Here is a 25,305-nt window from a genome sequence, read left to right on the forward strand (position 1 = left end):
TGGAAAAAACATCAAGGAGAGATAATTTAAGAATTATTTGGACTATCTAACAGCCATGCTGAAAGAAAGAGCCCAGATATCATATTTCAAGAAACTATCAAAGAAAACTGTCCCAATATCTGAGATCCAGAGGATAAAACAGAAATGGAAAGAATCTACCAATCACTTCCTGAAAGAGATACCAAAATGGAAACTCCCAGGAATTTATAGCCAGAGCTCTCAGGTCAAAGAGAAAATATTGCAAACAGCCAGAAAGAAACCATTCAAATATCATGGAGCCACAGTCAGGATTATACAAGATTTAGTGACTTCCACATTAAAGGATCAGAGGGCTTAGAATATGATTCTGTAGGGCAAAGGAGCTAGGATTACAACCAAGAATAACCTGCCCAGTAAAATTGTGTATAATCCTTCAGGAGAAAAAAAAATGGATATTTAATGAAATAAAGGATTTTCAAGTATTCCTGATAAAAAGACCAGAGGTGGAGCAGCTAGGTGGCACGGTGGATAGAGCACTGGCCCTGAAGTTAGGAGGACCTGAGTTCAAATCCGGCCTCAGACCAAACACTTGACACTTACTAGCTGTGTGACCCTGGGCAAGTCACTTAACCCCAACTGCCTGAAAGTAAAAAAAATTTAAAAAAAGACCAGAGCTGAATGGAAAATTTGACATTCAAACAAGATTCAAGAGAAGCATAAAAAAGTAAACATGAAAGAGAACTCATAAGGGAATCAATAAGGTTAAAATATTTACATTACTCTATCAGAAGATTTTATGTGTAACTTCTAAGAATGTTATTTTAATTAGGGTACTTAGAAGGAGTCTGCATAAATAGACAGCATGGGTGTGAGTCAATTATGTTGGGGTAATCTTGAAAAAAAAGAATGCAGGAGTGAGAAAGAGGGATACATTGGGAGAAGGGGGAAGGGAGAGGTAGAATGGGGCAAATTTTCTCTCTTAAAGGCGGTGCACAAGGAAGAGCTTTTATAGTGGAGGGCAAAAGGTGATAGTGGCAGGCAATGCTTAGTCCTCACTCTCGTTGGAGTTGATTCAAAGAGGGAGAAAATATATATATATATATATATACACACACATTCAGTTGAGTACAGAAACCTATTTTACCCAATAGGGAGATAAGCAGAGGAGGATAGGATATGGGAGGGTTATAATAAGGAGAAAGGTAGATTTGGGGAGGCAGTGGTTAGACGCAAGACAGACTTTTGAGGAGAGACAGGATAAAAAGAGAGAAAGAAGGATAAATAGAAGAAAATGGGATGGAGGGAAATGCACAGTAATCAGAATTATAAATGCGAATGGGATGGACTCATAAAATGGAAGCGGACAGCAGAGACAGAAAAACACAGACAGAGTTCAAATGAAGGGCTGGAGCAGAGTGCTTTAGCTGAAGTGAAGAGGGCAGGGGTGGCAATCACGATCTCAGAAAAAACAAAAGCAAAATTAGACCTAATTGAAAGAGATCATCAGGGAAACTACATTTTACTAAAAGATACCATAGACAATAAAGCAATACAAACAATTTTCAGAGGGGGAGCTCGGTGGTTCAGCAGATAGAGTACCGGCCCTGGAGTCAGGAGGACCTGAGTTCAAATCTGACCTCAGACACATGATACCTACTAGCTGTGTGACCTTAGGCAAGTCACTTAACCTCAATTGTCTCACCAAACCAAAAAAATTATAGAAAGTTCCTCTATAAAAACCTCATTTCTCAAACACATAGGGAACTGATTCAAATTTATAAACAGAACTATTTCCCAATTGATAAATGGTCAAAGGATATGAACAGGCAGCTTTCAGAAGAACAAATCAAAGCTATTTATAGTTGTATGAAGAAATTCTCTAAATCACTAGAGAAAGGGAAATTAAAACAACTCTGAGGTACCACCTCACAGCTATCAGAAATGACAAATATTGCCGGGGATGAGGGAAAATAGGTATATTAATGAATTGCTGGTGGAGTAGTAAATTAGTCCAACCATTTTGGAGAACAATTTGGAAGTAGGTCCCAAAGGCTATAAAACTGTGCATATCCTTTGCTCCAGCAATACCACTACTAGGTCTATACCCCAAAGAGACCAAAAAGAAAAGCCAAGTTGCTATATGTACAAAAATATTTATAGCAGCCCTTTTTGTGAGGGCACAGAATTGGGAATTGAAGTGATGCTTATCAGTTGGGGAATGGATGAACAAGTTGTAGCATATGACTGTGTTGGAGTACTATTGTGTTATAAGAAAGAGAGGTGGTTTTATAAGAAACATGGCAAGAATTATATTAATTGATACAAGGTGAAGTGAGAAGAACCATGAGATCATTGTGCACAGTAACAGCAATCTTGTAATGACGATCAACTGTGAAAGACTTGGCTACTCTGATCAATACAGTGATCCAAGATAATTTCAAAGGGCTCATGATGAAAAATGCTATCCATCTTCAGAGAGAGAACAGATAAACTCTAAGTACAAATTGAAGTATAATTTTTTCACTTTGGTCTTCTTGCCATTTTTTAATGATATGGCTAATATGGAAATATGTTTTGCATGATTTCACATGCATAATTGATTGTTTGCCTTCTCAGTGGGTGGGGGAGGGGTGAGAGGGAAAGAGAATGTAGAACTCAAAATTTAAAAAGAATGCTTAAAATAAATTTAGAAAAAAAATTTTTTTAAAAATTAAATTAATAGAATGAAATTGAATCATAGCAGTGAATATTTGACAGTATCTCCACATATCAGGTTTAGTTCCAGGAAAAATTTTTAAGTATGCAAATGTGAAGTTTGTCTTTGATAACTAATTATTGGAGAGAGTGCTGTATTCAGTCAGAGGACATAGGCTCTGCTATTTACTCAGTGTGTGACTTTGGGCAAATCGCTTCATTTCTTTGAGCCCAAGTTTCCTTGGGTTGGACTAGATGACTTCTCTAAGGTCCCTCCCAGCTAACTCCACGTATAATTCTTTTTTTTTGCACTGAATATTTATTTTATTGCCCATGTGAAGTTTTCATTCTGGGACATTCAAAATCACAGAATTTCACAGTTGGAAGGGTCATACATTCACAGATTTAGCACCAGAAGGGACATTATGAGACCACTGAGCCAGACAGAGATGTGAACCAATGACCCTATTTATAGTGTACCTAGCAAGACCTCATTTCGCCTTTGCTTGCAGACCTACAGAGAGGAGAAGCTTACTACCACCCAAGTCCATGTATGATTCTTAAGATAGACAATTAGTAGAGGAAAATAAACACTTGATACTGGGTCAGGACACCAGTAATCTAGTCCTGGCTCAGACATCAACGTTCTGTGAGACCTTGGGTAAATCACTTAATTTTTTCTGGGCTTTAGTTCTGTAAAGTGAAGGGACTGAACTCGATAATCTCTAAGGTTCTTACCAGTGCCAAATGAATGACTCTAAATTAAAAACTTTCACCACCTAGACTTACTTGCATTTTAAAATGAGATTCTGGGGGACCAGGCATCAGAGCTGAGATGAGAAGAAAATATTGCAATGAACTGCCTCGTATGTAGCTGTGCAGGAACCACAGTGAGGGGCATTTAAAAATAATAATTTTTATAAGCCTACATATTTTTAGTGCTACAAAATTGTACTTTTCCTGGCATATAGGTATTTATTTTGTGAAAAGTCAATGGTATGAATTATCTTGAAGGCTCAAACCTCAGATGAGCAGTAACACAGGGCTACAATGTGTAAACATTGCTTGAGGGTAGACAAAGACTTAGTCCTAGAAAAGGACTTTCTAGCTTTGTCAGAAAGTCTGGGAAACAAAAGAAAGACTTGTTAACAATAGAATTTCTGGCACTGAGGAGAAGAGGGGATAGGAGGATTTTTTTTTTTAATCTGGAAGTCCTGCCTGGTTACCTCAAATAGCATTATAGTAGATCCTACCTACCTATATATAAGGCTGACTGTTCTTTTTTTTTTATTGATATCTTTTATTCATCACCTTAATTTCTGAATATATCCTTACCCTCTTCTCTGTCCCTTGTAACAAAAACTTAAAAAAAAAGAGGAAAAAATAGTTCAGCAAAACTAACCAACATATCAACTCAGTGGGACCATATGTATGTTCAATGTTTCACAACCCTAGTCCTCCACCTCTGCAAAGACAGGAGAAAGGTACATTTGTTCTTCTCTTGAGACAGGTCCTGCTTCTATACCCTTGAATCAGTCACTTTTTTTGTGGTGAATTTTAAATACTTTCTTCTATCTTGGTATTTTTTTTTAAAGTCTGCTAGCTCTGACAAGGATATCATGTGGAAGGCAACTTAGACTAGACAAATAAAGGTCTTAGGGAAATATTCACCCTGTTTTTTAAAGCCAATGAGGGGTCTCCTCCAGAAAGGTAGGAATGATGTCCAAATAAGAAATAATTTAAATGACTCACGGAATACTCCAATAGCAGGAAATATTTCTCACTTTAGGTCCCAGAATCTCCCTTTATTATCACTTCAGGACCGTACTTACAGAGGGGACAATTAATATTAATAATATCTCACATTTAGCTCAATAATAGCCCAAATTACAAGGCACTTTCTTCACAATGACTCTGTGAGCTAGGTAGTACAAGTAGTATCCCCATTACATAGATGAGGATATTGAAGCTCAGGGAGGTTAAATGATTTCCACATTGTCACCTAGTCAGTAAGGAATCTACAATCATGTTTTCAAACTCTAAATTCTTTTCACTCTATTATCCTACCTTTGTAACTGAGATTTAACTTCAGATGCATTTGGAAGGGAAATAGGCTGCTTTAAATTTTTTTCTGATTCTGTTTTCTGAGGCAACTAGGAGACAGTATATAGAGGGCTGGACTTGGACTCAGGAAGATGAGTTCATCCTGCCTCAGACATTTTAGCTGTGTGATCCTGGGCAAGTCATTTAACTTCTCTGTCCCTTAGTTTCCCTATCTGTAAAATGGGGGTAATAACACGTAGGTCACAGGGTTGTTGGGTTATTGTGAGCACCAAAGAATACACACACACATACACACATATATTTTCATACACACACATAAATACATATATATTTCGGACCATAAACTGCTATGTAAATGGCAGGTGTAATTATTATTGCTCTGTATAGAAAAAGACTGAAGATATGATGAGGACAAGACTAAGTTTTTCCTTACCTGAATATTTAGTCTGGGGAGGAGAAGACTTGAGGGAAGGCATGTAATTTGTCTTCAAGCATTTGAAGCATTGTTATTTTGAAGAGACACTAAATTTGTTCTGCTTGGCCCTGGAGAGCAGAACTAGGAACAATTGGTAGAAATTGCAAAGAATCAAAATTCAGCTTGATGCAGAGGAAAACTCACCAACAATTAGAGCTGTCCAAAAAGTGGATGGGCTGACCCAGAAGACAATGGATTTTCCTTAACTTGAAATCTTTAGTAGACTTCTGGATGACTATTCATTGGGTGTGTTGTTAAGTGGATTTCTGTTATGGTTGGACTAGATGGCTTCTGCGGACCCTCCCAAATCTGAGATTCTGTCTTTCTTAGGGCAGCTAGGTGGCATAGAAGATCAAATGCCAGCTCTGGCGTCAGGAAGACCTGAGTTCAAATCTGGCCTAAGACACTTATTAGCTGTGAGACCCTGGACAAGTCACTTAACACTGTTTGCCTCAGTTTTCTGATCTGTAAAATGAGCTAGAGAATGAAGTGGCAAACCACTCCAGTATCTTTGCCAAGAAAATCCCAAAAGGGGTCATGGAAACTTGGACATGAACGAAACGACACAACAATAACATGTCTTTCTTGGTTAGGCATTTTATGGGGGTATGGACAGATCATTTCTAAATTAAGTCTGGATTGACACTAAGATGATGAAAGACAGCTTGGGGTATAATAATAACTAGCACTTATAAAGCACTTTAAGGTCTGCAAAGTGCTTTACAAATATTTTATCATCACAGCAATGCTCACAGCTGTGTTATTATGAATCTCAATGCTTGAGGAAACTCAGGCAAACAGAAGTTAAGTGACTTGCCCAGAGTTACATAGCTCGTAAGTGTTTCAGGCTAGATTTGAAATCAAGTCTTACTGATTGCAGGTTCGGTGCCCTAAACATTGTGCCACCTAGCTAAGCAGAGGATAGAAAGCCAGTCTAGGAGTGAGGAAATACTAGGCTCATGTCCTGCCTCACGACCCTGGGCAAGTTAATCTCTCCACGTCCCATGCAATTCTCTGAGATGTGGGTCTGCATTGGTAGAGGAAGTCTAATTTTTTTTCTTTTAAAATTTAGTTAAATTTTCTTTTTTATTATAAACTTAATTATCAACAAACTTTCCAATCTACAAAAAACAAAAAAGAAGATTGCATATGAAATTATGAGCTCCTGTTACATAGAATTTTAAAAATGCATTATCAAATTTAATATGGCAGTTACAAAATTGCCCTATTTATTTCCCATTTTGAACTTTTTCATCATCATCATCATCATCATCATCATCATCATCATCATGCATTTATTAAAGGCTTACCATGTGCCAGGAACTGTGCAAAGTACTGGGGATGCAAAGAAAGGCAAAAACAAGATCTCTGCCAGCAAGGAACTCACATTCTAGTAGGTTTTATTTTCTTCTGTGTATTTTTTGTTTCATTGATGCTCCTTTCTTCTTCTTTCCTTCCTCCTTTCCTTCCTTCCTCCCTCCCTCTCTTTCTCCCTCCTTCCCTTTCTTCCTCTCTTTCTTTTATTCCTTCTCTCCCTCCCTCTCTTCCTTCATCCCTCCCTCCCTCCCTCCCTTCCTTCCTTCCTTCCTTTCTTCCTTCCTTCCTTCCTTCCTTCCTTCTTCCCTTCCTCCCTCTCTCTCTGTCTCTGTCTTTCTTTCTTTCATATGTCTATCACTTTCCATAAATCTAGCCTCCTTTCTTTGAAGGAGAGGTACCCCTTTGTAACAAATAAGCTCATTGCTATGCCTGAAAATGTATGTCTTAATCTGCACTAGAAGGTGTTTTCTTACCAGGAGTTCCCTACACTAATGAAATCACAGGTTAAGATACAAAAAAATAGTGCTGATATTTTTCTGGTGAGGTAGTATTTTTATGAATTGTGGGGGAATATTATAGCCTTCAAAAAATTGAAGTTGAGGATCCCCCTAAGGGCGGAGAGGTTCACTGCTGCGACACATTATAAATTAGGAATTATAAAAACGTGTCCTAAAGGATATTAGAGAAATGCATGAATGATTGGAAAATAAGATGAACTGGTCACATAGAAATAGTGAGGGGTAACCAAAGCACAGCCAACACATTTCATTGTTATCTACGCAATGTCAAGAGACCTAAAGGAAGGTCCTTAACATGAATATACTTCCTATGGTGGATTAAGACCTCAATGTCATCCTCAACTCCTTACTCTCACTCACCCTACATGTCCAATCTATTGCCAAATTTTGTCATTTCTTTTTCCAGAACATCTCTAGGCTACCTTCTATTGTCTTCACTCACAGTCACTTTAGTTCAGGTCTTTGTCTCTCATCTAAACTTTTTCCATAGCTTCCAAATGATCTCTGTCCCTCAAGTCTCTTCTTCAACCCACTCTCCACTTAGATACCAAAATTATTTTCCAAAAACCCAGATCTGTACATATAACCACCCAACACCCTCCCCCTGCCCCCCGCCAGGTAAACTCCAGTAGTTCTCTATCCACCTAAGGTCACTAGGTGCTGCGGTAGATAGAGTGGCAGGCCTGGAGTCAGAAAGATTCATCTTCCTGAGTTCAAATCTGGCCTCAGACACTTACTAACTATGTGACTCTAGGCAAGTCATTTAATCCTGTTTGCCTCAGTTTCCTCATCTGTAAAATGAGCTAGAGAAGGAAATGGCAAATCACTCCAGTATCTTTGTCAAGAAAATCCCAAATGGGGTCACAAAGAGTCTGACATGACTGAACAACAGCAGCTGTCTATCACCTCTAGGATATAGATTATGAACTCTGGCAATTAAAGTTGTTATATTTCTAGCTTCTTATACATTATTCCTTTCCATGTATTTGACAGTCTAATCATACTGGCTACTTGCTGTTTCTCACAAATGATGCTCCATTTCCCATCTCCATGCCTTTGTACCAGCTATCTTTTATTCTTGAAATGTCCTCCCTCCTCATCCGCATCTCTAATCTTTGGCTGCCCTCATCTTCTGCAGGGATCCTTTCTATGTCCCCCTCCCCTTTCTCTGGCTGTTGGTGCCTTGAATGTAGAGACAACACAGTACTTGGCATATAGTAAGCACTTAATAAATGCTTATCATTTGAATGATTGATTGAGGACATGGACAAAAGTCCAAGAGGATGGGCAGGCATGGATGTATTGCAATCTATATTATTATTGCAGGGGATGCTCACATTAATAAGAACACAGAACCATTGGAATAATGAAATATCCTACAGGACTATACAACTTTGAAATCAAATCACAGAAGGTCATTTGTATCAAATTTTACAGAGCCAAGTCTACAAAAGGGTGAAAAAAAATGATGGTTAGCTTATTGTCATTATTACAGTGTTGGAGAGAACAAGAGGCTTTTAACAATTAAAATACAAATAAAGTCTGTTCCTGTATCCAAAGAACAAGATCTCAAGGCTTCTGAAAACATGCTTAAAGGATGTTCTTACAGTTTACTGAGAACAGGGTCTGGGCAAAGTATCTGGTGTCAGCTAATGGCTTGTCACCTCCTGACTATAGAGGCTGTGGTCAGACTCCAAAGGGGTGTGGACTCTGGAGAGAAATGCAGAAAGGCTTATACAGGTAAAACACAAATAGGCCAAACACTTTCCTGACATAATTTGTTTTTTCGTTACAAAAAAAAAAAAAAAAAGATTGACGTTCCATTGAACAACTAGGGTGAAACAAATGCCAACATTTCTAACTTCTTTTCCCCTAAATTTATTCCTGATTCTGGAATTATGAGTTTGAGGAGCCAAATGAAACTGATGTTTTGAGCATCTTATTGGTTATTGTTTTGTACTTGTCTACTGTCCCTCTTCAAAGTGGCCCAGAACATTTTGCAGGCAACAGCTCATTTACACACACCTACATCAACATTTCTTGGGCATTCTTATTTTGCAGATGGAGAAAATGAAGAGAAGATAAATTATGTGATTTATGTCATATTAAGAGCTTAGCTGGGCTGTGTAGAACCCAAGTATCCTGACTCCCTGTAAAATATGTGGGCTTCTTGTGGCAAAACAAAAGAGAATGACACATTTTAATAAACATACATCTTTGCCCCTCTAAACCCCTCCCCCCAACTCCTCTCCTCCTGCCTAAATCATTATGAATTTAGTGTCAATTCTAGTTTGGGTGGAGACAGAGGAATTTAAATTAACTGCAAATATGCTATTATTGTTCTATGATGTTTGAGAAGAAATAGTGGTCCCAGAAGAGAGCCTGAAAACATCCCCAAAAGGTAGAAGTGCTTCAGGATTTTTAGTGGGATTTAGGGAGCTTAGTTGTGGAGGAATTTTGAGTTTTTAGGCAAACTGCTTTTTCAGCAGGAGCAAGAATCTAGGGGAAGCTGCTTGAGGGTGAGGGCCTGGGGTGAAGATTTCACTAAAAAAGTATTCAAAGCCAGCACTGGTGGGAATAGAGAATGAGAGGGTAAGCTGGAAAGTATCCAGATGTGACAGTTGAGATTGATGGATCAGTTCAGGGAAGCTCTATAGTTGAGTTGGGTTCTGACCCAACGGTGATCAGAAGACAATGACTGATTTGGGCTTTAAGCAACCTGGAGAATAGAATACAGCAAATTCGAACAGAAGGCAATAGGATTGACCTGGGCCACAGATAGAAAAGGACTTTGCTTCCCTAAAGACTATAACCCTGTTAAACCCTGTTGCTTGGTTTCAGATTAAAGAGTAAGATAAATCCATAACAAAGCAGCAATTAGAAGGAGGTGTGTGTGAAAACAGGGTCCTGAAAGAGACTGTTTAGCTTCAAAATTTTACCAAGGTAAATTAAAATCAGAATTTGTATCTCCAATTGCCCTTAAGGTGGATGTATTTTGTGTCCTGAAATCAGAGCTAGGACTAGGGTAGGGTAGGCAGATGGATGGGTTGTAACATGTTTGCATAGAAGGGGAACTTTAAAATAGGATTTTTAAAAATAAATGTACTCTTTTCTTAACAATGAACATTTATCACGTATCTTCTGTGTTCAAAGTACTGTGCTAGGTATGAGAAGATAAAAACACAAAAAAGAGAAAGCTCCTGCCTTCAGAAAGCTTACATGCTGCTGTATCTACTAGATACAATGTAGTTCCAGAAAAGTAAATGCAAAAGAGATACGAAGTAAATACAAAGCTGAGCATTAACATCTGGACTGGGGAGACAGAGAGACCAGTGTTAGGAAAAGCCTTGTAGATTATTAGGTAACACCTGAGCCTTGACAGGAGCCAAGCATTCTAAGGGGAGGAGATGCTATATAGTACACAGATGATAGCATTTTTGATCTCCAGTTCAAAAGGACCTCAACAGCCAACTAGCCCAACCCTACTTGCTTTACAGATGAAAAAACTGAGGCCTAAGGAAGTTAAGTGTTCACATGGAGAATAAGCATCAGAGGTAACATTTGAACCCAGGTCAGAGACTGTGTGTGACAAAGAGGTGTGTTCTTCTAGTACACTGTAGCACCGGGGATGGGGGCATAGGTGCAATTTTCAGACCTTGCCTAAAGTGCACAAATACTTCATCTGGGTTCTGCTGGAGATTTTTTGGCACTACAGTGAAAACACTTGTGCACACTTTTGCACCAGCTTGTGGGCTGTACCTCAGTGGATGAGGGTGGGGCAGCAGTAGTTTTTCCACTACTAGCTAGTAGTAGCTGAAAGTTGGGGTTAGGAGAGAAGCTTGCTAAGCGGAACATTCTTTTCTGGGGCTGCCCTGGGGATTTCTTCTTATCACTAGCCTATACAGCCTAAAAATCTCTGTTCTAATTTTGCAGACGTGAAAAATTATGCCTCCTATGGATGAATCAGCTGTTCTCTGGTGAATTTCGATGAATGGTAAAGGACTTACCCAAGGGCTTTGAACTGATCAGAAACCTTCATCATTTGTTTTTCCAAACTTAACATGCGGGGCTGCAAGATATAATCAGAAAATCAGTCAGCAGATGTGAAGTCCACCCCTGTCCTTGTTTGGCCACTGCTTTGATTGGGAGCAAAATTCCTATGTGTCTCAGTGGACATAACTTCTACTCTTTCAGAAGAGTTCTGGGAATTTTGCTTTTGCTGTTTGGCAACTTCCACAGCATTTAGCAGGGCTCCAATGTTTCAAGTTATCACTGGTCCTATTTCTCATCAATCTAGGACATTGTCCCCTTCAGCTCCTTTCCTTCTCCCAGCCCTAGCCCCAGCCCTAGGGGCTTTGCAGTTTGTATTCCCAAGAAGCTTTAATAGCATGGTGCTATCTTCCTCATTAGCCAGCACCAATTAGTGTCAAAAATGGCTAACTGCCCCTTAAGGTCTCAGGAAGCAGCATGTCGACAGGGATACAGCGGGTTCTTCAACCCTCGTTGTGCCTTTTTATTGCCACTATCTGCCTGGAAAATAATGAGTTGTCAGTGTGATCCTGTTATAGTAGGAATTTTGGGGGAGGGAGGGAATGACTTCCAAGGTACTCAGGTAATAACTTTGGGATGACGTAAAAATCCTTTCTCCTAATTTTTTTTCTTTCTGGGGAGGGGGTGGTAGTGGAGTAGAAGTATTTGGGGAAGGGGCGTGTCCTTTTTACTTTTCCTCTATCATGGTTGCTGCCACTTCTAATACATCAGCTGGAGACAACTATAATAAAATCTGATGTTTGTATAACATTGTAAGGTTTGCAAAGCTTTTTTTTAAATACATTATCTCATTTGTTCCTTACAACAATTCTGAGAGGTAGGTGCTATTACTATCTCCATTTTATAAATGAGAAAACTGAGGTTCAGAGAGGTGAAGTAGTTAGATATTCCTTTATGCCAATAACCAGTCAGTCAGTTATTCTGTCAATAAGCATTTATTAAGCACCAGGGCTTTGCTAAGTAAGTAATACAAAGAAAGGCAAAACCAGTCCCTGCCCTCTAGGAACTCACAATCTGTTGGGGGAGATTTGTTGTTCAGTTGTGTCTAACTCTTCGTGACCCAATTTGGGATTTTCTTGGAAAAGATGCTGCAGTTGGGTTTGCCATTTCCTTCTCATTTTACAGATGTGGAATTGATGAAGGTTAAGTGACTTGCCCATAGTCACACAGCTAACTAGTAAATGTCTGAGGCTGGATTTGAACTCATGGAAGATGAGTCTTCCTGCTTCCAAGCCCTGTGCTCTATCCACTGTGCTACCTAGCTGCCCCAATGGGGGAGATTGGGGGCAAACAAATATGTAAAAACAAGTTATACATAGGAAATAATTGATAGATGGAAGGCACTAGAATTAAGAGGTGTTGGGAAGGGCTTCTTGTAGAATATGGGATTTTAGCTGGGACTTAAAGGAAGGTGGAGAAGCCAGGAGGTAGAGATGAGGAGTGAGAGCATTCCAGGCATGGGGGACAGTCAGAGAAAATGCCCAGAGATGAGAGATGGAGTGTCATTTGTCAAAGAGCAAGGAGGCAAATGTCACTGGATCAAAAAGTATGTAGGGGGTGTGTAAGGTATAAGAAGTAGGAGGGGACTAGGTTATGAAGGGCTCTGAATGCTAAAAGGAGGATTTTGTATTTGATCCTGGAGGTGATATAGAGAACATCGAAACTCTTCTTTTGGCTCCAAAGAAGAAAGTTTGCTCCGGAAAGGAAAAGGACAATACAAATGATGGTAGTCTTTTAACAGGATCATCATGGGACAAGGTCTGGTATCCTGCTCAGCAGGCACAGGAACTTGATTGTTATCAGTTTATCCAAGGCTGATACTCATGGGACTGATGAACTAAGAAAATGGATTTTAAGCTAGCATGTCAGTTTATAAATGTAAAATGGGTGATCAGAATCCTAATGTCCAGAGTCCAGGGCACACCAACAACTATCAAGCCATGGAATCTGAGCAAAGAAAATTTTTCTATGGGCCTGATCCCATCTTACAAGATGTATCCTGTTGACCCACTGCCTTGCCTAGAATTCCAATGTTAGTCCTTGGGTTGAGGACTTAATTCTTTAAAAATCTCTTGTGAAAACATAAATACCTATAATAGTACGATAGTTTTGTGGGATATTTTAATTTAGGCTTGGTGGACTCTGGTTAATTTGCTTCACTATAGAGTAATAATGGATTTTTTTTTTTTTAGCTTTATCTCATTTGGGCTTCAAATAACCCTATATATTCCCACAATCATGCAACTAGTTAAGTGTCAAAGATGAAATTCAAAGCCTTGACTCCACGTTCAATACCCTTTGGACTACAACATTCTTTGCCTACCAAGACACCACCAAGTTATGGTGTCTGAATGGATAGTTATGGTGTCTGAATGGACACTGGTAAATTCTCTTTGGTATCCATTTTTTACATTATATGTAAACATGTTAAGAGACTATCTTGAACATGGTATAGTTAATTGGATCACAGTTCATCTTAGATTAGTTACAATTTATTTTTAATTTATCTTTTACCTATGTCTTTAGTTTAGTCTAAGCAGAATTATCAAAAATAAATTTGTTTTCAGTGCCCTTTTACACTCTCCCACCTCATTTTGGTGTCCTTTTTCTTCTCAGTATCCTTAGGCAGACTTTTGGTTGGCCAAAGTCCTCTACTACACTGTTTTTTTGGACTTGTGGTTTATCATTGCATTGATCAGAGTTCTAGAGTCTTTCAAAGTTGTTTTTCTTTATAATGTTGTTATCCTTGCAGAAATTGTTTTAGCTCTTTTCATTTCACTCTGCATCAGTTTATAGAGATCTTCGTGGTTTCCTCTGAAAATGCCATTGTATCTTATGATAATAATATTCCATTGTATTCCTATTCCACAATTTGCCTAGCCATTTCCCAAAAGGAGGACACTCCTTTTATTTAAAAATTTTGGCAACTATGAAAAGAGATGTTATAACTACTTTTGTAACAGGCAGAGCAGTTGCTGACCAATATAAGTACAGTCAGTTTCCTCTCTAGGAATTCCTCAGACCAATGCAATGACAGGTCTACTGCTCTCTCCACCCCAGATGGGCAGGTTGTATTAGATGACCTTAAGTCCCTTGAGGCTCTAAATCCAATTAACTTTCAGGTTTTTTTTGTATTTAAAATTGTCTATTTCATCTTTCATGCTGTCCTCTATTCCTTATTTATTTAAGAATTTGCCTTGGTGATGGACTAGTATTTTAGAATGAGGCTGTAAGATGGTTAGGTGGATAGAGTACTGTACATGAAAGTCAGGAAGACCTGAGTTCAAATCTTGCCTCAGATACTTTCTAGCTTTGTGATCCTAGGCAAGTCACTTAGCACCTATTTACCTCAATTTCCTCATCTGTAAAATGGGGATAATAATAACACCTCCCTCTGAGGGTTGTTGTGAGGACACAATGAGATAAAATTTGTGAAATGCTTTGCAAACCTTGAAGTGCAAGAGAAAAGACTAGTTATTATTATTGTAGAATGGAAAATGCAATTTGGGACATGACCAATGTGCTGATTTGTTTTGCTTGATTGTACATATTTATTATAAAGGAGGGCTTTTATTTTGGGGGTTGGCGTACATGATGAGTTGGATAGTGATAGAAGTACAAAAAAAGATAACATCAATAAAACACTAAAAAAATATAACGAAGGAAAGCAAAAAGAAGTGCAGGATGGCACATAGAAATTTTGTTAGCATCTTGTTAAATTCAACATATACTTAAACTCTTGTCACGAGAAATTTTAATTTTTCCTTTTATTATTTGGGCTTCAGGGACATTCCTCCTGTAATTTTTGGTTAATTCAAAGTCTGTCTTAATATTAAGCTCACCTGACCAAAACCTGTCCCATGGGATGTAAACATTTACTAAGATCCTTAAACATTCCTTAGATAAGAAGGCAGAAGAAGAATCACAACTGTCTCTGACTCCTCAGAGCCGTGTAAATTTCCTTCTCAATCAACCTACTGTGAATCTTCTAAATGTAGTTTACTCTGTAACCTATAAAGTTTATTTGATGAAGTTTGCTTTTTTAGGTGATGTATGAGATTACGACTATGTTCAACTTTTATGACACTGAAGGAAGTATAGCATTCTGGGTCTACTCTTCAACTTTTATGGTTTAAGCAATAGGTAAATGAATGATTTCTTTGTCACTTTGATGTAATTTTGCCTATAAAAAGCCTTATCAGAATTCTCATAATTGTTCAGATTTTCTCTGAGGCCTGAACTTGTATTTGAGCATAATGATAAAATGTAAGTTTTTACTTCCATAATTTATTTTTTATTTTTATTTTTTTAGGCAATTGGAGTTAAGCGACTTGCCCAGGGTCACACAGCTAGTAAGTGTCAAGTGTTTGGTCTGAGGCCGGATTTGAACTCAGGTCCTCCTAACTTCAGGGCCAGTGCTCTATCCACTGTACCACCGAGCTGCCCTACTTCCATAATTTCTGCATTGTGTTACCTACCACATGGACACAGAGAGATATTCTCCATAACACTTTACAGAAGCAAAAGTTCATAGTTTCTTATACAATATTTTGTTCTTTTATATATTGAAATATTTATGTTCCTTCATGATTATTAAATTCATAATAAAAAAAGAAACTTAAAAAAAACTATGAACTTTCTTGTTTACAGGTTAGAGTAGCTAAATAGACTGCAACTCTTCCTTTGCATGGTCCTGTAGACAGGTCACTAAGGTGCTATGGAATATGGTATTTACACACAGGGTTCCTGATTACTAGAGACAGAACTGAATGCTCCAGGAGCTGTGGGCTGTAGCATCCTTACACATACTGAACCAGCATCCAGTAAGAAACACATTCCAAATGCTACCAAGTTTCTATTAAAATAATCTAATTTACAGTAGAGATATGATCTTAAGTATGGAACTCAGAATTGATGGCATTAATTTATGAAAACTTTTGTAATCAGAAAATTGAAACATGTTGAAAATGCATGGCCATTTCAAAGTAGTTCCAAAATGTATGGCATGCATACTATTCACATAGTCATAATTTTATTATAGCACACTGGATTTCAAGATATTAGGAATTAAATGGAGAGTAAAAAGGACATTTTCTCTCAGCTACTATAAAAATTCCATAAATGAAATTAATTTAGATGTTGTAACTAGTTTTCTATTGACTTGAAAATATTCCCTAAAACATTAGGTGTTTAATTAGGTTGGCAGTTATTGTTTACTTGGAGAACTAAATTACTGTGGACTTTTCTTTAAAAAAAAAAAATCTTTCTTTTAGAATGTCAGATCAGAGAAAGATTTTTCTCTAAGTGTCATATGAACAGCTATTTTTCTCTAGCTGTTTTCCTTTGATTCAGAAAGTTTAAAACATAGTTCAAATGAGGAAGGGAATGAAAGGTTGAGAATTTAAATAATTTGCATTGCTTTTATAAGGAATTCTAAGAAGCCGACACTGAATATCACATTTTTCAAACTCCTTAGCTTATTCTCAGCATGTAAGGTTCTCCACAATCTGTAGCCACTATCTATCTATTATTAATTAATTAAACATTTATTATTCCATATCAAGCATTGTGCTAGGCATTAGAGATACAAGAATAAAAACAAAACAGTTTCTGCACTCAAGAAGCTTATATTCTATTGGGGGCAAACAACACATGTTCAGATAAATAAATGCAAAATGTTTACAAAGGAAATATGAAAACTGAGTTCTTAGTATTCTCCACCATGTACTCTGTGGTACCCCCAAGCTATACTTCTTTCAGTACCTTAAACATGCCTCATGCCTTTATTGTTTCCCAGATTAGAATGTCCTTCTCTTCCTCTCCTTTAAAGCCCAAATGAATTGCTTTCTCTTCCATGAAGCCTTTCCAGATATTCCCAAATCTGTAATGATATTCTCAAATCTGTAATGACACCCCTATCAGATTTCCCATAGGATTTCATTTTCACCTTTTCAATGTACTTTTCACATATTGTTCTATATTATAATTATTTATATAAGTAAATACTTGTCAATTGATTGTATAAGCTATAAGATTCATGAGGCCAGGGACAATATATTATCTAAACTTGGTAACTCTCCCAGGTCTTAGTATAGTACCTTGTACAGAATGAACACTTTAGGTATTTGTTGAATTTCAAATCATTGAAGGATGTAGATAAAATTGTCAGCATGTTCTGTGTATTGTGAAGCATTTGTGTTTAGGGATTAGACAAAAAGAATCATGGAGAGAATTCAGCAATTAAAAACCCCACAATATAATGCGTACCTTAGTATATGGAAGAATCAGAAAGTCCTACAAGTCAGAGTAAAACAGCTTTGAAAAGTCATGTAGAGTTGACAGAAGATATGGTGCTAAAAATGAGTAGGAGTTCATAGGAGCTAAACATAAAAATTCATTCCTGGGCTTGACTTCTTACTTTGAGTTGGTAAGCTTCCATGATCAACTTTACCTTTAATTTCCAAATTAAAAAAAAAACTTTAAAATTATTAATATCTTTTGTTTTTATGTCAACAATTTAATTTCCCAACATACACCTCCACAATTCTTTCTTCCCTTCCAGATAGCCATCCTACATGACAAAGGATTAAAAAGAGACAAAGAATAGTTCAGCAAAACTAACCAACACATTAACTGAGTTTGACATCACATGTAATATTCCATACTCAGAGTCTTCCACTTCTCCAAAGAAGTGAGGGAGCTGTATTCCCATGTCTCTTCTTTGTCTCTAAGCTTAGTTTTTATAATTTTAAAGAATTCAGTTTAGATTATTGTTACTTTTTTTTCCATGAACATTCTTGTAGTCATTGTATATACTATTTTCCCATTCCTGCTTATTTCACTTTGTACCAATTCAAATGGGTCTTTCCATCCTTCCTTATGTTCATCACATTCAGTCATTTATCATGTTTTTGTTGCTCAATGGTTTAGTTGTGACCAACTCTTTGTAACTTCGTGGACTATAACGTGCTAGGTCCTTCTATCTTCCACTATCTCTCAAAGTATGTCAAAGTTCATGTTCATTATTTCTATGATACTATCTCATCCTCTATTGTCCCCTTTTCCTTTTGCCTTCAATCTTTCCTAACATCAGGGTCTTTTCCAATGAATCCGGTCTTCTTTTTATGTGACCAAAATATTTAAGCTTCACTTTTGACCTTCCAGTGAATAGTCTGAATTAATTTCTTTATGTATCGGCTGATTTGATCTCCTTGTTGTCCAAGGGACTCTTAAAAGTCTTTTCCAGCATCACATTTCAAAAGCTGTGGTTCTGTGGTGCTCAACTTTTCTTGCAGTCCAACTCTCACAGCCATATATTGCTGCTGGAAAAACCACAACTTTGACTATATGGACCTTTGCAGGCAAGGTGATGTCTCTGCTTTTTAGCATGCTGTCCAGATTTGCCATAGCTGTCCTTTCAAGGAGCAAGTGTCTTTTAATTTCATGGCTGCAGTTGCTGTCTGCAATGATTTTTGAGCCTAAGAATATGAAATCTGATGCCACTTCCATTTCTTCTCCCTCTATTTGCCAGGAAGTGATGGTAGCAGTTGTTAAGATCTTAATTTTTTTGATGTTAAGTGTCAAACCAGCTTTTATATTCCCCTCTTTCACCCTCATCAAAAAGCTTAATTCCTCTACTTTTTGCCATTAGAGTGGCATCATTTGCATATCTAAGATTGTTGATGTTTCTCCTGGTAACCTTGATTCCCGCTTTTGATTCATCCAGCCTGGCATTTTGCATGACACAGTCGGCATATAAGTTAAATAAATAAGGTGACAACATACAGCCTTGTACTCCTTTTCCAATCTTAAACCAATCAGTTGCTCCATGTTCAATTCTAACTGTTGCTTCTTGGCCTACATACAGGTTCCTCATGAGACAAGTAAGATGTTATGTTACTACCATCTCTTTGAGGACTTGTCACATTTTGTTGCAATCCACATAGTCAAAAGTTTTAATGTAGTCAATGAAGCAGAAATAGATGTTTTTCTGGAATTCCCTTGCTTTCTCCATAATCCAGAAAATGTTGGCAATTTGGTCTCTAGTTCCCGGGCCTTGATATCTCTAATTTTCTTGAAGAGATTTCTTGTCTTTCCCATTCTATTGTTTTCTTCCATTTCTTTGCATTTCTCACTTAAGAAAACTTCTTATCTTTCCTTGCTATTCTCTAGAATTCTGCATTCAGTTGGGTATTTCTTTCCTATTCTCTTTCCCCTTTCCTTCTTTCCTCAGCTATTTGTAAAGCCTCATCAGAGAGCCATTTTGTTTCTTGCTCTTCTTTTTCTTTGGAATGTCTTTTGGTGCTGCTTCCTGTACAATATTGCAAACCTTTGTCCATAGATCTTTAGGCATTCTATCTACCAGATCTAATCCCTTAAACCTATTCATCACCTTTGATTCATATTCATAGGGGATATTATTTAGTTTATGCCTATGTGGTCTAATAGTTTTCCCTATTCACTTCAATTTGAGCCTGAATTTTGAAATAAGAAGCTCATGATCTGAGCCACAGTCAGCTCCAGGTCTTGTATTAACTGACTGTATAGAGCTTCTTCTTTTTTTTTTTTCTTTTCTTTTTTTTGGCTAGGCAATGGCGTGAAGTGACTTGCCAGGGTCACACAGCTAGTAAGTATCAAGTGTCTGAGGCTGGATTTGAACTCAGGTCCTCCTGACTCCAGTACCAGTGCTCTATCCACTGCACCACCTAGCTGCCCCTTGTATAGCGCTTCTTCACCTTTGCTGTAAAGGATATGATCAGTCTGATTTCTATATTGACCGTCTGGTGATGTCCATATGTAGAGTTGCATTTTGGATTGTTGAAAAAGAATGTTTGCTTTGACCAATGAATTATCTTGACAAAACTCTATTAGTTTCTACCTAATTCATTTTGCGCTCTAAGGCCAAACTTGCCTGCTATTCCAATTACCTATAAATTTCCTGCTTTAGCATTCCAATCCCTTGTGATGTATGTGACATCTTGTTTTGGTGTTATTTCTAGAAGATACTGTAGGTCTTCATAGAACTGATCAACTTTGGCCTCTTTGGCACTGGTAGCTGGAGCATAGACTTGCATTATTCTGATGTTGAATGGTTTACCTTAGGTTCTGTCATTTTTGAGATTATACCCCAGTACTACTTTTCTCACCCTTTTATTGATTATGAGGGCTACTTCATTTTTTCTAGGAGATTCTTGCCCACAACGGTATATGTAGTGATCACCTGAATTAAAATCACCCAATCCTATTCATTGAAGTTCACTGACACTCAAGATGTCAAAACTTAATCTTTCCATCTCCTATTTGACCACATCCAGCTTGCCTTGCTTCATAGATCTTACATTCAAGGTTCTTTTTTTAACATTGGATCTTTCCAGCAGTGGACTCTCCTTCTGCATCCGCAGTTGAGCTTCCTTTTGGTTTTGGCCCAGCCACTTCATTGGTTCCAGAGCTACTTAGAGTTGTTACCCACTCTTCCCCAGTAGTATGTTGGACACCTTCCAACCCAAGGGGCTCATCTTCCAACATCATTTCTTTTATCATGTTAATACTGTCCTGGGGGTTTTCTTGGCAAAAGTACTGGAATAGTTTGCCATTTCTTTCTCCACCTTTTGTCAGAACTCTACACTATGACCTGTCTATCTTGGGTAATACCATATGGTATAGCTCATAGTTTCATTGACCTACACAAGGTCCTCTGCCAGGACAAAGCTGTGATCTGGCAGCGGGAGAGGAAGGCTCATCATTTCTTACAGAGTAGTAATAATCCATTACATTCATGTAACACTATTTGTTTATCCATTCTTCTCTTGATGTACATCTTCTTTGTTTCTAGTTCTTTGCTAGTATAAAAAATACTGCTATAAATATTTTGGTGTATATGGGATAAAAATGCAAATTTAAAACCTCTAGGTTTCAAAGCCTTTCATAAACTTAGCCCAAGGCTGTCTTTCCAGCTTCATTAGACATTTTCCCCCTTCCTAAACACTATGATTTAGCCAGAGTGACCAGAAAGCATTCTATCTCCCATCTCTTTGCCTTTGTTTGCACTGGACATTTCCCATAATTAAGATGTACTCCCTCCTTATCTCTACCTTTAAGATGCAACTTAAGCGCCACCTTCTTCACATGGCCTTCTTTTATTTCCCCAATTTCTAGTGTCTTCCCTCTCTAATTACCTTGTATTTGTTTTTGTTATATTTATTCTCTATGTACTAACATATGTACATGTTGTCTTCTTTGAATGTAAGCTCCCTCATAACAGTAATTACCTTATTCTTTGTATTTGTATCCCCATTTTCTAGCCCAGCCACTGATACATAGTGGTAAGAACTTAACAAATATTTCTTGACTGATTCATTTCAGCATTGACCTCCTTGCAGGGGATCTCTGGGGACAGAAAGTATAAATAGGCCTTTTAGTCACTTTCTTAACCTAATTCAAGATTTCATTCCAGAATTGTTGATCAATTCACAATTTCAACATATAAATAAGGGGAATGCATGAGATCCAGTCAAGAGAAAGAAAAGGCATAAAATCCTGTTGTGGGACTTACTCAGCCTTTGCTACAGGGAATTAGATCTTGTTATGCAGAACTCTATCTTCCCTTATTTGAGGTACACAACCAATTTTGTTTAGCCTTTGTTTCTTAGTTGAAGAAACTGTTATTTGTCATTTGGAGCAAACAAAGGTTTAACCAAGTAATGACTTTATTTAGGTGGAATGGCTTACAATGGATGGAAATGTTCTTTGTTATATGGGAAAACATCAGCAAAATTTCTTTATGCAAACATCCTATTGTCTATTGTTTATAGGGCTTTGGTGTTTCACTGTTGCTGTTAGGCAGTTAAGAATGACTTGTCCTAAGCAAACACTACAATGCTTTCACCACCAATTATTTTCTAGCACAAATCCCCCTTTTGTTCCCCCAGTCCCCATAGGTAGTGGCATAGGTGGAGTCCCTAGTCAGGTAGCTGAGCAGCCACCATTGTGTTTCCTCTTAACAATCAGCCAGTAAACTCAATTCTTCAACAAACGCATTCACTCAAATCACACGGCAAGAATAATAGTTACAGAGCATTTCCTTTGACACCAGGGACCTATTCTCCCACAAATACACACACCATCTATGGGGAGAAGACTAGGCATGAACTTAAAGTACAATGGTAGTGAGGCACTCACATAAGAAATAAACATGGACAACACAACTCACAACTCTAGAACTGAAGAATCTTGATGGCCTTTCTTTCCTTGAAAGGTTCTCATGAAGATCACTATGGGGGCTGATGCTGGTGATGGATGAGTTGCTTTGTTGTTCATCTAGTTGGTTCCTTGAAGGGTATCTCTGCTGTATACATGGCTCATCTGGCCATGCTCGTACAGAACATAATGTCTTGGTTGCACTGGTTAGTCTACTGTTGGTTTGGGCCAAGCAGGTCACTTGGTTGCTGCTCTGACTCCTTAAGAAGTCGGCAGTTGCTGGGCTGGATTGGATTGGGTGTATTGATTAGTCACTGGGCTTGGCTGCTTCCAGGATGGACCGGACAGGTCCTTCAAGGACTACACAATGCTGGTCAGGCCATACTACACATTGAACATTGGCTGCTAGCCGCTACTAGGCAGGCTACTCTGCTGTTGGACTACTACTTGATTGGACCAGGTAGGTTGCTCTCTCTTTAGTCTGCTGTTGCTGGGTTGGGCTGGGAAAGTTGCTCAACCACTGTCTCTTTTTAGGGTATGGTATTTCTACTAGATAGCTCAGTCTTCCTGGACTCATCCTGCAATGGGCAGTTGAGTCTTTTTCCATCATCTACTACTCTAATATTCTACTATACTATTCTACTCTACTATTCTACTACTCTACCACTACTCTACTCTACTACTACTAACCTTGTGGGTCATTACTGCTATTCTTGAATACTCTCCCCCACAAACCAGTGTGCTTGCCATTAATAATCAGTCACTAGACTTAATTAACTTTTAGCATCGTCATGTACTATGATGGTATTGGTAAAAACAGTTGGTACATAATATTTTTCCCTAAAGCCTGGAGTCACACCTTTCACGATTGGTATAAATCACACTTGGTCATAATGTAGTCACCTGTTCATAATCTTTTCAATGTGTTACTGTAGACTCTTAGCTAGTATTTCATTTAATATTTTTGTGTCAATATTCAGTAAAATATTCATTAGCTTATAATTTCTCAGACTTGTTTCCTTCATTTAGATATCAAGACCATATTTGGATCATAGGAGGAATTTTGCAGTATCCTTGATTTTCCTATTTTTGAGAAGCTTAGTAATATAGGAAATACAGTAATTGTTTTTTCACTGTTTGATATCATTCACATGTGAATCCATCTGGTCTTGGGTTTTTTCCTTTGAAAGTTCATTTATGGTTTATTCAATTTGCTTTTCTGATACTGGGTTCTCTATTTCTTGTTTTACTAATTCATTTTGTTAATTTATATCTTTGTAGATATTCATCCATTTTTTAAAATTGTTAGGCTTCTTGACATATGTAATAGAGGGAGTGTCAGTGAGGGCCTACCCCAGGGATCCTGAGTGTTTGGTTGGCCTGGCTCTAGAAGTTTGTGTTGAGGGAACAATTGTCTGCTTCAGATTATTCAGAGTTATTAAACAATGATTTCCTGTTTGCTTACTATATGGTAAAGAAAAAGCATTTTCATTGGCGGTTGAAGCACAACTGAGTGTGCATAATAGTCAATTTGGTCTTAGACTCTTTCTTTCCTGGTGTTGATCAAGGCAAAGACTACTTTCATATTCTAAAAGGGGAGAAAGACAGAATGAGTACTGTACCCACCCAGGTTGACATGTAACCATGAGTATATGATATGGTGAGGCTTTTTTTTTTTTATGTTTCTGTTGTGTCCCATCCCTCCATCCTCCCCCAACCCTGTTCTTAGAATGCCTTTGGGAGATGGAATGGAATAGGCTACAATCTTGTACACTTCAAAATATCATAAGAGTAACAGCTCTTCTGGTCCAGAAATGGGAGTCCATACTAGTCTTTGCCAGTAACGGAGCCAGTCCACCCCCAGAAATGACTTGCTTAACCCAATGCAGAAGTGGATCAGCTCAGTAGTAAAGACACTAGGTCCTGTAGTAAGGGAGCAACTTGTCCAGTGGCTATGCTCCATCTGGAAGTGAATTTGGTAGGGTAAATACTTTGTAGAAGTGACTTGAATTTTGAATCTATTTTCTCTAGGTACCAAGGTAGTAGGGAGGACAATGTGGCCTTGTTTTTTTAGGGGGATATTTTTGTTCTTTCGTTCTGGCTATATCTTTTTGTAAGTACCCCCTTTGTTGTTGTTGTTGTTGTTGTTTTGCTTTTTGGTGAGGTAGTTGGGGTTAAGTGACTTGCCCAGAGTCACATAGCTAGTAAGTGTTAAGTGTCTGAGGTCACATTTGAACTCAGGTCCTACTAAATCCAAGGCCAGAGCTCTATCCATTGCACCACCTAGCTGATCCTGTAAGTACCCTTTTGTAAAAGCTAATTTATTAAAGGGGGAACTAATTGCTGAATCAATAAATAATGTAGGTGAAATATTTTTGCTGGTACTGGTGATTGATATTGGAAAGAATACATTGGAATGGGAGCTTAAGCCAATGGTATTAGAAGAATCCCACTACCCTTAAGGAATACCTCTAGCACCCTGAAAGGGGGGAGATGTAGTCCAGGGAACCCAATTTGACAGTATGAGTATCAGTTGGGATAAGGATCTCCCAGAGTCTCTATTGGGCAAATTTGTTTTCAATAATTTCCTTTATTTCTTCATTTGCTATGATTTCTTTTATTTTTGTTACTTCTAATTTGGTTTCTTCTCTTTTTCAAATCAGATTATATTGTTCATTTAATTGATAATCTATTTTATTGTTTTTTAAAAAGCTTTTAGTTTTATTTATAAATTCACTATTTTTTGCTTTCAACGTTGTTAGCCTCTTTTTTGATTTTCATAATTTATTTTTTAATGTTTAGCTGTTTTAAAACATTTGTTGACTTTTTAGGTTTTTTTTTTTCAGTTGAACATTGTTAGCTCATTGTGTTAGTTGAATATAGTTCATTGATTTGTTCTATTTCTTTCTCTCTCTGACCTATTTCTCTTTCGATCAAAGTGTTTAGAGATATAACACTTTCCCCATAGGAGTGCTTTGGCTGTATCCCCAATGTTTTGTTGTCTGTCATCAT

At 37.8% G+C, this 25,305-nt stretch overlaps 1 long non-coding RNA gene across 2 annotated transcripts in view; it reads right to left on the reverse strand.

Annotated features, from left to right (window-relative positions):
* The window catches only part of LOC114025541, a 30,333-nt gene extending 19,214 nt beyond the window's left edge, over positions 1–11,119 (reverse strand). For both annotated transcript variants that reach the window (XR_003567047.1, XR_003567046.1), the window contains exons 1-2: positions 11,055–11,119; positions 5,171–5,293 (exon numbers count right to left, since the gene is read on the reverse strand). This is a non-coding gene — a long non-coding RNA (uncharacterized LOC114025541). The remainder of the gene's footprint in view (positions 1–5,170; positions 5,294–11,054) is intronic.
* Between the last annotated feature and the right edge of the window lie 14,186 nt (positions 11,120–25,305).

Source organism: Vombatus ursinus, unplaced genomic scaffold, assembly GCF_900497805.2.
Source record: "Vombatus ursinus unplaced genomic scaffold, bare-nosed wombat genome assembly UNPS02014832.1, whole genome shotgun sequence".
NCBI lineage: Eukaryota > Metazoa > Chordata > Mammalia > Diprotodontia > Vombatidae > Vombatus > Vombatus ursinus.